The 14,174-nt window shown below is 44.1% G+C and overlaps 1 protein-coding gene across 10 annotated transcripts in view; it reads right to left on the bottom strand.

The window, feature by feature from the left end:
* Positions 1–14,174, bottom strand: part of PTPRF (protein tyrosine phosphatase receptor type F) — a 572,086-nt gene that overhangs the window by 484,442 nt on the left and 73,470 nt on the right. The gene's annotated exons all lie outside the window — the stretch shown is intronic.

Raw genomic sequence — 14,174 nt, 5'->3', positions numbered from 1 at the left:
ATCTAACCCTGGCACTGTACAGTTAAAGGACATGACAGTAAAACCACAAGGCATGAGCCTTGCCCACACTATAGGCCCACTGGTGGAACTGCACAAGAGTTTTCCTCACAACCAGCTTTGCCTCCTTTAAGATAGGCTGGAATCAGGCTAGATCCTTCTGAGGAAGTTTGCCTGCGAAGTCCAACTTGCTGTACATAAAAACATTGTATTTCCATACAGAGCCAGCTAATCTGAAATACAAAACTGAAAATTTGCAGAAGAAAAATCCTTGCAACCCAGGAGGTCCAGGCATTTGCTCTCTTCATCTGGCAGGGTAGAAAGCTGGTGTTGGTGAGGGACCCGTTCCATCAATGCATGAATGAGGAGACCCTTAGGTAGGAGGCAAGAAAACAAACTCAGACTCCTTCTGAAGCACAAAGTACCTCTTTTCTGTCCTTTAGGGTGGGTTGACTGGTGGTGTGCCAGACAATCTGCGCGGGAAGAAGGATGGCCTCACTCATTGGTTGGGCTACTCTGGCCAGTACCAAGACACACAAGGTGTCAAGAACGAGTGCCATTTATCATGCACTTCCCCCAGTGAGATGCTGGGCGTGTCAGCCACATTACAAAGCAGTTCTTGGGATTGTCAGTCATCATTGAGGGGCAAGGAGGGAGTCAGAGATGCGGCATCATCTGGGGATGCGGAGGGGAAACACTCTGGTTCTGATTGTATCATTGGAGTCAGGCTAAGTGGTGCATCATCTAATAGCTGTTTGGGATGTCTATTAAATGGCTCCCTTTCCCCTCTCCCCCTTCCTCCCCGGAAACTTCAGCTGTATGCAACAACTGTGTCATATTCTTTGAGTATTTCCCCACCATGTCCAACTATTACAGCCTTTACAGGTTTCTCACCTACCACAAGCTGGGTCAACAACCACCAAGAGGGCTTCCACCTCTCTCTCTAAACTCCCCCTTGCCCCCGGCTGCCCCTTCCCCGCCTTTTACAGTTGTCTCATCAGGCTGGCAGCTGCTGCCAATCGCCAGGCAGACATATGGCTTTTCAACCAGCCCCTGCTGGTGTGGCAGGGGCTGGTTAGGTGAGTCTGCAGCAGCACCCTACTACTGGGGGAGACTGGAGAGTCTGCACAAGTAAAGAGGGAAGATTCCAACCGTCGATATTTCTCGCCATAATCCCCAGTATGGCCATACAAGCGGCAAGCCCCAATGGCCCCACGACTGGGAGGATATTACCCAGGCCCTGCTACTAGCTCAATGCCAGGATGGACCCTGCATACTGCCCACGTCTTTTGACCCTAACAAAATCGGATGCTAGTGTGACTGATATTGCCAACAGAACTGCAGCAGCCTCAGGGGAGACGGCTGGCACACAGCCCCAAAGAGGACCACTTGGGAATAGTGACCATAATATAACATTTAACATTCCTGTGGTGGGAAGAACACCTCAGCAGTCCACCACTCTGGCATTTAATTTCAAAAAGAGGAATTACACAAAAATGAGGCGGTTAGTTAAACAGAAATTAAAAGGAACAAGGACTAGAGCCAAATCCCTGCAAACTGCATGGAAACATTATAAAGACACCATAATAGAGGCCCAACTTAAATGTATACCCCAAATTAAAAAACATATCAAGAGACCTAAAACAGTGTCACCGTGGCTTAACCGTCATTTAAAAGAAGCAGTGAGGGACAAAAAGGCATCTTTCAAGAAACCTAAGTCCAATCCCAGTGAGATAAATAGAAAGGAACATAAACACTGTCAAATCAAGTGTAAACATGTAATAAGAAAAGCAAAAACAGATTTTGAGGAACAGCTAACCAAAAACTAAAAAAAAAATAGCAACATATTTTTAAGTACATTAGAAGCAGGAAGCCTGCTAAAAAACAGTGGATCCCCTAGACAATCAAGATACAAAAGGAGCAATCAAGGACAATAAAGCCATTGCGGAGAAGCTAAATGATTTCTTTGCATTAGTCTTCATGGCTGAGGATATTAGGGAGACTCCCAAACCTGCACTGTCCTTTCTGGGAGATGAATCTGAGAAACTGTCCTAGATTGAAGTGTCATTAGAGGAGGTTTTGGAACAAATAGAAAAACTTAACGTTAACAAATCACTAGGACCGGATGGCATTCACCCAAGGGTTCTAAAAGAACTCAGATGGGAAATTGCAGAACTGTTAACTGTAGTTTGTAATCTATCCTTTAAATTGGCTTCCGTATCTACTGACTTGGAAGATAGCTAACATGACACCAATATTTAAAAAAGGCTCTAGAGGTGATCCTGGCACTTACAGACCAGAAAGTCTAACGTCCGTACCGGGCAAATTAGTTGAAACAATAGTAAAGAATAAAATTGTTAGGCACGTAGAAGAACATAATTTGTTGGGCAAAAGTAAACATGGTTTCTGTAAAGGGAAATCATGTCTTCCTAATCTATTAGAGTTCTTTGACGGGGTTAACAAACATGCGGACAAGGAGGATCCAGTAGATATAGTATACTTGGATTTTCAGAAAGCCTTTGACAATGTCTCTCACCAAAGGCTCTTGTGTAAATTACATGGCCATGGGATAAAAGGAAAGGTCCTTTCTTGGATTGAGAACTGGTTAAAAGACAGGAAACAAAGGGTAGGAATAAATGGTAAATTTTCAGAATGGAGAAGGGTAACTAGTGGTGTCCCCCAAGGGTCAGTCCTGGGACCAATCCTTTTCAACTCATTCGTAAATGATCTGGAGAAAAGGGTAAGCAGTGAGATGGTAAAGTTTGCGGATGATACCAAACTGTTTAGGATAGTCAAGACAGAAGCAGACTGTGAGGGACTCCAAAAAGTTCTCATCAAACTGAGTGATTGGGCAACAAAATGGCAAATTAAATTTAATGTGGATAAGTGTAAAGTAATGCACATTGGGAAAAATAACCCCGACTATACGTACAGTATGTTGGGGGCTAATTTGGCTACGACACATCAGGAAAGAGATCTTGGAGTTATCGTGGATAGTTCTCTGAAAACATCCACAGTGTGCTGCGACGGTCAAAAAGGCAAATAGAATGTTAGGAATCATTAAGAAAGGGATAGAAAACTATGTATAAAACTATGGTAAACCCACATTTTGAATACTGTGTACAGATGTGGTCTCCTCACCTCAAAAAAGATATTTTGGCCTTGGAAAGGGTTCAGAAAAGGGAAACTAAAATGATTAGGGGTTTGGAACGGGTCCCATATGAAGAGAGGCTAAAGTGACTGGGACTTTTCAGTCTGGAAAAGAGGATGGGGGGGGGGATATGATAGAGGTATATAAAATCATGAGTGGTGTGGAGAGGGCCGATAAAGAAAAGTTATTCATTAGTTCCCATAATATAAGGACTAGAGGACACCAAATGAAATTAATGGGTAGCAGGTTTAAAACTAATAAAAGAAAGTTCTTCTTCACACAGCATGTAGTCAACCTGTGGAACTCCTTGCCAGAGGAGGCTGTGAAAGCTAGGACTATAACAGAGTTTAAAGAGAAGCTAGATAGTTTCATGGAGGTTAGGCCCATAAAAGGCTATCAGCCAGGGGATAGAATGGTATCCTTGGCCTCTGTTTGTCAGAGGCTGGAGAGGGATGGCAGGAGACAAATCAATTGATCATTGTCTTCGGTCCACCTCTCTGGGGCACCTGGTACTGGCCACTGTCGGCAGACAGGCTACTGGGATAGATGGACCTTTGGTCTGACCCAGTACGGCCGTTCTTATGTTCTTATGTTAAGTTCTTATGTTCTTAGAGGCAAGTCTAGCGCAGGGCAACACAGCTCAGGGGAGCAGGGTGGCGCACAGACACGAAGAGGCAGGTCTAGTGCAGGGTGTCACGGCTCATGGGAGCAGGCCAGCGCACAGCCCCAAAGAGGCAGGTCTAATGCAGGGCGACACAGCTCAGGGGAGGTGATGACTTATGAGTGTGTGGTGGCCTCACCTCAGTTAAGGCAAACAATTCATGAGGCATAGGGCTGACCCTAGTCACCTTAGCACGGTGGTTCTCAAAGTGTGATCTTTCTTGCAGGTGGGCTGCGGGCTTACGGCTGCCCATTCCTCCTGCAGTGGGGAGCCTGCACTGGCACTCCAGATCCCCCACACACCCTACAAGTCGGCTTCCTGCTGCTGAGGGGAAGCCCCAAGCTTTGCGGGCCAGATCCAGCTTGTGTAGGGAGGAAGCAGCTTCACATGCTACCGCTCCTCCTCCCCCCACCCAGGAAATGGGAGTGCAGGAAACTGGTCACCTAGAGGGTTTTCCCACAGCTCCCATTGGCTAGAATCTCACCAAAGCACCCCACTCTCAGCCCGCTCCTCCTGGCCATAGCTGGAGGCGACGTAACTTAAGCGGAGCTTGGCACCAACTCCACAGCGGGAGGTCAACGGGAGAAATGCTCCTCTCAACTTCCCTTACTCCTTGATTTAGTGGGTCTTTGTCACTGTAGTGACAGTGAGGAGTACCGGCACTGACAGGGGAACCATCAGCGTTCAATTTAGTGGGCCTTTACTAGATCCACTAAATTGAGCCCCGGAAGATCAATCACCAGAGCATCGATCCACCGTTAAGTGGAGACCCATAGAACATTAGAACTGGAAGGGACCTCGAGACGTCATTGAGTCCAGTCCTCTGCCCTCCTGGCAGGACCCAGTACCATCTAAGACTATCCCTGACAGATGTCTATCTAACCTGCTCTTACATATCTCCAGAGATGGAGATTCCACAACCTCCCTAGGCAGTGTTTAACCACCCTGACAGGTAGGAAGTTTTTCCTAATGTCCTTGCTGCAGTTTGAGCCCATTGCTTTTTCTCCTACTCTTAGAGGCTAAGGAGAACAATTGTTCTCCCTGGTCCTTGGAACACCCTTTTAGATACCTGAAAACTGCTATCGTGTCCCCTCTCAGTCTTCTCCTTCCCAAACTAAACAAGCCCATTTCTTTCATTCTTCCTTCACAGGTCACGTTCTCTAGACCTTTAATGATAAGTGGCCATAGATTAACATAATCTGTTGGGGGAAAATCAACATGGTTTCTGTAATGGGCAATTATGTTCACTAACCTACTAGAATTCTCTGAGGGGGTCAAAAAGCATGTGGAAAAGGGGGTGTCAGTGGCTATAGCATACTTAGATTTCCAAAAAGCCTTTTACAAGTCCCTCACCAAAGTTTCTTAAGGAAAGTAAGCTGTCATGGGATAAGAGGGAAGGTCTTCTCATTGACTGGTAAATAGTTCAAAATTTGTAAACAAAGGGTAGGAATAAATTATCAGTTTTCAGAATGGAGAAAGGTAACTTGTCATGTCCTGCAGGGATCTGTCCTGGGACCAATCCTATTCAATATATTCATAAAAGATCTGGAGAAAGGAATAAATGGTGAAGTGGCAAAATTTGCAGATGATACCAAACTGCTCAAGATAATTAAGACTAAAAAAGCCTGTGAAAAGCTTCAAAAGGATCTCACAAAAACAGCTGACTGGGCAACAAACTGGCAGATGGAATTCATTGTTGACAAATGCAAAGTAATGCATGTTGGAAACTATAATCCCAACTGAATGTATAACATGATGAGAACTAAATTAGCTGTTACCACTCCAGAAAGAGATTCACTACTGACTATGTGGCAGTGGGCAAGCCACTTCCTCTCTCCATCCCTCTTGTGGTAAAATTACACTAATGACACTGTCTCCTCCTATCCTGGAGTTGTGAAGCTAGCCCTTTGCAGAGCACTATCCTATACTCATCATTACATACCCAGTTATACTGGACTCCTGAACACACAACATACTTTTAGGAATTTAGCTGAATCATAGTCAAGACACACAGCATCCCCTAACAATCTAATTAGCCATTATTTGTACAATGCTATGAACATGCAAAGCATTATATATGATCAGTTATTAATTTTTCATTAGTATGGATATTTCAAGATACTGACAGCAAATGTTTCTCTCTCAAGGCAGGAAATGTTATTTCATGTTGATACCCCTAAAAACGCCTCCATGCCAGTCAAAACTGACTCCCCCCAAATAAGCATCCTAACCCAGCATGCTACACTCAGTGGAATACTGAAATCCACTGCTGTGTACTGCAGTAGTTATGTAAGTTTGTGTAACAGTTTATGCTTTCATTATGTTCTGTCACTTGCTACATGGAATTTGTGTTTAAGAGGATTCCACTGTATCATATCTAAGGGGTTTTACAACAAAATCCAAATAGCTAAACTCTAAGATGCACTGCATTACTAGATTTAAGGGTTCACAGTAGTATGTTGTAGCAATGATGTAACATTCATCATCTTTTCAAAAGGAGTTGAAAGAAATGTGTCAAACTACTACCTGTTTTTGTATACCCAATAAATTATTTCCTAATCCCCTAGAGCCAGTGGGGATCTCAGACCCATCCTCAGTCTGTGAGGCCTCACCAAATTCATGAAAATGTTGAGGTTCCCCACGGTTTCTCTAAACACAATCATTCCCAGTCTGGACTGCATTGCATATCTTAGGGATAGGGCTGATTTGCACTAGTTGAGCAGAAGACCAGGTCTGTCCAAGGTGGCTCTTATGAAGTGGACCTAGCGCTCCACTTAGTCACTGGACTGCACTCTGAGCAAGCCGTCACCGAGGTATGGAAATATTTTCAACTGCCACCAGCACAGGAAGGCGGCTATGACTGACATGCACTTGGTGGACACTTGTGGGGCCACTGACAGGCCAAAGAGGACAACCATCAATTAGTAATGGTTGTGGCTGACCATGAACGTGAGGAAATGCCTATGAACTACAATTATAGCTATGTGGCATGAGGCTGAGGGCACTGTCCTTGTCTCCCGAATCCAGACTGGGAATGATTGTGTTTAGAGAAACCGTGAGGAACCTCAACATTTTTATGAATTTGGTGAGGCCTCACAGACTGAGGATGGGTCTGAGATCCCCATTGGCTCTAGGGGATTAGGAAATAATGGGAACAGACTCCCTTGCCCTAGCTCTTCATGAACCTCCTCCACTGCTCCTACAGTGAGGAGCATGTGGCCTGCCAGGCATCCCCACCCCCTGCAACATGCCAGCACTCTCTGATCCTGGAACATGTTGCCAGACCAGAGAGTCCCAGTCCTGGATCCTGACAGCCCAGACCCTGCTGGGAATGGAGAGCTGCATCCATCCATATTTGCTTCAGACTGAAGTCCCATTCCCCTTATGTCAACAAGCAGAACCCCTTACAAATCTTGAAAGGTTCTGTTTGGTCGCCCACTGGCATGAGCTTGTGGCAGGTTCCAAAGGGCTTAAATAAACCCTTGGGACTGAGGAATGTCCCAAGCCCCAAAAGGGAGATAAATTGGGATGGGGGAAAACCTACTCCTAGCTAAAAAATAACTAACTTAAGTAGCAGTTGAGCCCCTGGAGATGGTTTCTTTTCTGCTGTCTTAATGATTACAGTTTGCACACATTAAACTCAAAACTCTGGTCCTCTGAACAAATTTGCAGGGAACCTGATGAACATTGTTGAGGAATAACACGTTTTTATGGGTAATTAAAATCTGGCCATATGAAATTTAATTCATAGCATTTCAACCATTTATTTTCAGTTTTATGGAAAATTTTACACAAATGATTGCCTACTTTGTAGTATGCCATTTTCTTTCTCCATTAAGTAACTTTTACCTACCAAAAAGCAGATATAATACGAGAGCTGGCAATTTATACTTAACTCACTCCTGCTTTCATTGTACCATTCCTAACTTCAGTTCATGATTTGGTAAAATCTAGTGATGTGGGTGGTGAGGAGGAAAAGGGTTGCATTTGAACCCACTATCTTAGCTGAGCTTTCTTTCCTTTTCACCCTCACACTAACTTTTTAAATGATAAACAAGACAAAAGCATCTCAGGAATAAGGATAGAACTGAAGACCCAGTTTGCAAAGCATAACATTTCTCAAAAACTTTTATTTTAAAAAGGTGTTTCAAATCTCTCCTGGTCCATCTGTCCTACAAAAGGCAGATAAAAGTTAGTGTCACAAAGACATTCAGTATCCAAATCAAGCACTGATGTTACTTCGAAGTCAACCTCTTAACCGTGTACACTCGCTGTCAACTAGAGACTGCAGTTAGAGTTGGGTACCTGCTCCAATAATGCCAAGTTTTTCCTGATTTGTCCTTTTCATTAGGGCAGGTGCTCTGGTTTCTGATGCAGATTTTGGTCTAGATGGCTCAGAGTTTCCAGAGACTAATTAAAATGTATTTCTGATGGTGCAGTTAAGCATTTTTTTAAAAGGTCGCATAATCCTCCTACTAAATTCTGTCTGGTACACTAGGGTAGCTGCCATACACTACAACAGAAATCTGGAAGTGATCATGCACCTTTAGTTGACATTTGTGAATCACCCGGTAGCTGATGGTAAAATGTTGATTTATGATGCATAGACAACATTACTGGAAGACAATGCTCCCATAAGCAGGTACTGAAACACCACAGTGAACCTTTAATTCTCGGTGGCTTGCTCTATGCCAGTGCATTCTTGAACCTTCAAATGAATGTTTTGTGTGAGCAGGGCAATCTTGCACACATTTTTCTTTTTAAAAAATTTTAGAATTTTTTTAAATCAGTTTGAAAAGGTACCTACTTCTTCTAAAAGACAGAATAGATGGTCTCATTTATAGAAACAGACTACAGCTTCATGGTGATGCCAAAACACAGACAAAATACAGGTGTTGTTACATTTCCTCACCTGTCTTAGGGCTCTGTTTGGAAAACTGGGTCATTCACAAGACAGGAGACAGGATTTAGAGTGGGATACACACTTTTAGAAGGCTCTTAGGCTTTTAAGTAAACAACCGATTTCTTGTCTTTTCATTATAATAAAATTTGAGGTGTGAACTGTTAAATAGACGCTATGAAAGGAACTGTATAAATCTCTCAAATATCTACAGAAAACCCCAAATATTAAATCCTTCCTTTGGAAGTGGAGCATATAATTTGGTCAATAAACAGAGAAAAATTCCCAGCAGTAGTGATTTTATAGTGCGGATTAAGAACAATTTAAATCTACAAAGACATTTTCTTTTATCCACGAGGAAAAATACTTTACCACTTGTAAAAGTTGTTGATTTCATGCAGACTAGCTAAACTGCACATTAAAGTAATATGCCTTTAAACAGATTGTAAAAGATTAAAAACGCCTTTCTCAATTTTAAGTTCCTCAGCTGGTGTTAGGATGGCAGAGTTCAGTTTGGTTTTACTGGATTTTTATTTCTTACTTCAAAACTAAAACTGGATTCATCTACCTTTTTGTGCACTACTGAAGAGATATAAGCGAATTGTATGGGGTTGGGGGCAAGCTGCATTTAAGAAATCATAACTTAAATGCAACTTGCCCCCAATCTCATACAACTCACTGATTTTGGTTTTGGGGACCAATGTTTTCCACATGATAGAATTTCAAAGTTTTAAACTTTGCTTTTATACCAAAACCTACATAGTGCTGTGCAGCAAATTACATACAAAAAGCTACCTTAAAACTATAGAAACATTGCAAAATCAAACATTTAAAAGATAAGAAATGCCAGAATTACAAGTTGTCCATGGAACCTTAAATTCAGTCCATTGTGCAAATGCATGATAGTCTAATTACCTAATTACATGCTATTTCATCCATAGCACCCTGCAATAGCCAGTGCACGGAATAGACAGTGTTCATTTCCTGTCTTCTGAGTGGCTGAATGAGACACTTTGAGGTTCTTTTACCAGTTTTTATGTAATAATATGTAGCACAGAACTACCTTCTCTAGGCAAAAATGAGTAAAGCAAGTTAAGATACAATTCTCTAAAGCTTACTAGCAGCTTCCAATCAATAACTTAATTATTTGACAAAGAAGATTAAATGATGCTGTGCAAATTACTAGCAGCATTCTTCTTCCAAATTCAATAAAGTGATAAAGGCGTGGTGTCATGCTGACAGATGCCAAATGCTTTACATTCAAACACTGGCATACACGATGTGGCCTTCAATTCTTGTTTAAGTAGCACATATTAAATTTAAAAAGGTAAAAGTGACAGTAATCATGGAACATTAAGATAAAAAGCATCAAAAGGTAATCTAAAAAACTAACTGGATGCATCTTCAGCTAAGGGTTTTGTCTACACTTACATGGAGCAGCAACGCACACTAGTGAAAGAGCGCTAGGGAAAGCTGCCAGCTGTGTCTACACAGAACAGTTAGTGTACAACATCATGATGCACTCTATGTTGACATGCTCTTATGTGCTTTTATGCTGTTATTTGCAGAACATTTTATATATTAGAATTCATTTTAGTACCACATTAAAAACCCTACAAAATAAACAACTCATTCCCTACTTGCTGATTGTGTTTCCATGCTTAGGAATCCACTCTTAGCAACAGGATAAGTTATTCCCTCATAACCCATCAGTCTGAATAACTAACTGTAAAACGTAGGTCTCTATGTGGGGATCCATACTGCCAAATCCCAGGCACACCATACAAAAAACAGTTGGCTGTTTCCCAGCAACCGAAATCTCAAAATGTTATCAGTAGAGATCTTAAATGCTGGATTAGACAGGTGAAGTGTCTATGATAAGATTTACAGAGTTGCTTGCTGCTCTTGATAATGTAGCTATGGATCTGGTTATAGTTTCAAACTTCATTTTGTCTATAAAGTGATTAGAGGCCTGCAAAAAGCTAAAGCAAGTGCCTTATATTCTGGCTGAGTTTTGGTTTTTGTTTTTTTTTTCTTAAGATACACTCCTGGGGACAACAATTGCCAGGCACAAGTATAGCAGAATTAGAATAAAGGATAATCTAAAACAGTACACATACAAATTCAATAGCCACAAAGTAGGGTATATGACCAGAAAGGAAGCCACACTGGAGCCAAACTGGAAACCTAGTTAAAGGAGGTACTCCAACACAAGGGCCAGCTTCTTCCTTTCCCACTTAGTTCCAGGCCCCACCCCTTCCCACCTCACCTCTTGCCCCAGGGAGCCCATCCCTGCTCCTTCTGGAACAGCTGATGGTGTTGGGCAGGAGGTGGTGGTACTGGGGAAGGGAGAGAGGTAGGAGCCAGCTGCTAAACACCCACTATTTTTTTTCTGCGTTAGTCTGTACAGGATAAATTTCAAAAACAACCAATGGTCTGGTAGCTCTTTAGAGACTAACAAAACATGTTGATGGGATCATGAGCTTTCGTGGGCACAGCCGAACAAGTGGGCTGTGCCCACGAAAGCTCATGACCCCATCAACATGTTTTGTTAGCCTTTAAAGTGCTACCAGACCACTGGTTGTTTTTTAAGTTTATTTTTTTTCCATGGGTGCTCCAGCCTTCCACACTATATCCAGATCTCTGGGACCAAGCTCGTGGACTTGGTGTTTTCAAGCCTGTACTTGAGCATACACATTGTTCTGTAAACCTGGGTTTACAATAACTGGATCCAGGTCTCCCAGCACACTAACTGAACTACTGACTAGCATCTGCAGCTCGATGTACATCTACACTACAGTGACAGCACATGGTTTCAACTCATAGTGAGGTTCAGGCTCTGATCCACTCCCCTAGAAGGATCCCATGACCCACATTCTAAGTGTTTGCTGCTCCAAGTCAGAGTAATTTGTGTGTAGACAAGGGGGAACTTGGATTCAAACATGAGTCACAGCTCAAGCTTAGTGTACAGCAGTGGTCACCAACTAGTAGATCTCGGAGCCTCTGACGGGTGATCCTGACAGTTTTGGCGGGGAAGCTATCAAGCGCTGGTACTTCAGTTGCCCCTCCACCATCATGCCGCTCTCCCCGCCCGCCCAGAGCCTCCTGCTTGCTGTACAGGGCGTGGGAGGGAGAAAATGAAGGGGCACTGAGGTTGGGGTGTCCCCTCTCCTCCAACTCCTCTACCCTATCTCCACACAGAGAGAAAGGGGATGGAGGGAGCTTGGCAATGCAAATCTCTGTCATTCTCACAAACACACACTGTTCTTCACTCTCCTCTCCCGATCCAACACGTACGTGGGGGGCTGTGGTTACTTCTGTTACTGCTTGCAAAGTGGGTTAGTTTGGGGTTTTGACTGGTCTGTGCACTTCATAATTTTCATTTCTCTCTTACACTTAAATTTAATTCTTTGAGAAGTGAGTTCTAAAATGCCGAAACTGTTGTGGTTTGAGTCATTATCCCTGTGGTAATTGCTACTCCTGGAAGTGGCTGGCGTGTCCCTGCAGCCCCTGAGAGAGGCAGAGCAGGGGTCTCCACACGCTGTCCTTGCCTGCAGACACCACTCCTGCAGCTCCCATTGATCAGTAAGAGGGAACCATGGCCATTAGAAGCTGCAGGCTCAGTGCGTGTACATGAGGGGCAGCACATGGCACCATGGAGCCATTACTGTACATGCCAGCTGCTTTCAGGAGCGGTGTAGGGCCAGGGCAAGAATAAGCCTGCCTTAACCCCACTGCTCCACCCCCCAGAAGCCGTCTCAGTTAAATAGTGCCCAACCAGAGACTGCTTCCTGAACCCACACTCCAGACTCCTTGGCCCAAGACCAGAGTCTGCACCCCACCCCTACCCCAGCCTGGGGAAAGTGAGTGAGGATGGGAGAGTAAGCGGGATGGAGTGAGCAGGGTGAGGCATCAGAGAAAGAGTGGAGAAGAGGCCGGGCCTCAAAGAGGGGCAGGAAGGAAGTGGGGCAAGGGTATTTGGGTTGAGGTGGATCTTACATTGCACTTAAATTGAAAAAGTGATCTTGTGGTTAAAAAGGTTGGAGACTCCTGGTGTAGTGTGGACACTCAGGCATGCCAACCCTGAAAAAAACAGAAAAAGAACGGTTACTTACCTGTAACTGTTGTTCTTCGAGATGTGTTGCTCATGTCCATTCCAAGTAGGTGTGCGCGCCGCGTGCACCACGTCTTCCGGAGCGTTTTCCCTAGCGGTACCCGTAGCGCCGGCGGGGCGCCCCTTGTAGCGGCGCCGCCATGGCGGGGCATAAGTACCCCTGTCAGCGCTGCCTCCCCTCAGTTCCTTCTTGCCGGATACTCCGATGAAGGGTGGGAGTCGAATGGACACGAGCAACACATCTCGACAAACAACAGTTACAGGTAAGTAACCGTTCTTTTCTTCTTCGAGTGGTTGCTCATGTCCATTCGAAGTAGGTGACTACCAAGATAACCCCAAGGAGGAGGGGTCGGAACAGTCATAGCACCAGAGTCATAAAGGAAGGTGAACAATAACAGATTTATTTGAACAAATAAACAGTGACAAGTCACCAACCCAGAACAAAGACAACCAGATCTATATATTTACATATTTACATCACAGATTCGAGGACTGCAGAGCCCACCCTTGCATCCTCCCTGGCCTGTTGAGGTAGCGCATAATGTGTTGCAAACGTGTGGAGGGAAGACCAGGTGGCTGCCCTGCAAATTTCTGTGATAGGTACTTGGGCACCAAAGGCTATCGAGGACGCCTGCGCCCTGGTAGAGTGTGCCTTCAACCCTGGGTGGGGTTTTTCCAGCCAGTTGATAACACTCTGCTATACATTGCACCACCCATCTTGATAACCTTTGCGTAGAAATAGGTGAACCTTTTCCCTTATCCCCAAATGCAACAAACAATTGTTGGGATTTACGGAAGGGCTTGGTTCGGTCAATATAAAAAGCCAGCGCTAGCTTGGCATCCAGGGAGTGTTGAACACGCTCCTTAGGGGATGCGTGAGGCTTAGGGAAGAACACCGGTAAATAAATCTCCTGAGATAGGTGAAAAGGAGAAACCACCTTCGGGAGGAAGGTTGGATGAGGCCGTAGCCTTACATTATCATGTGAAAAAACAAGGTAGGGCGGCTCTATAGTCAGCGCCCTTAACTCTGATACCCTTCTAGCAGACGTAATGGCTACTATGAAAGCAACCTTCAATGAAAGGTGCTTCAGTGAGCATGTAGCCAAAGGCTTGAAAGGAGGGGACATCAGCCTGTGAAGGACCAGGTTAAGGTTCCATTCAGGGTATGGAGCCCTCACCGAGGGGTACAATTTCTCCAAACCAGTAAGAAACCTTTTAACCACCTGGTTAGAAAAAAGAGAGGTTCCTGCCGTACCAACATGGAAAGCGGAGAGAGATGCCACATGGACTTTAATAGAAGAAAAGGACAGGCCAGAAGAACGGAGTTGAAAGAGATAGTCGAGAATAGTTG

The sequence above is a fragment of the Pelodiscus sinensis genome, chromosome 9 (genome assembly GCF_052426305.1).
Source record: "Pelodiscus sinensis isolate ZL-2025 chromosome 9, ASM5242630v1, whole genome shotgun sequence".
Lineage (NCBI taxonomy): Eukaryota > Metazoa > Chordata > Testudines > Trionychidae > Pelodiscus > Pelodiscus sinensis.
The sequence above is the reverse complement of the archived record's forward strand: the minus strand, read 5'-3'. Positions and strand labels throughout refer to the sequence as shown.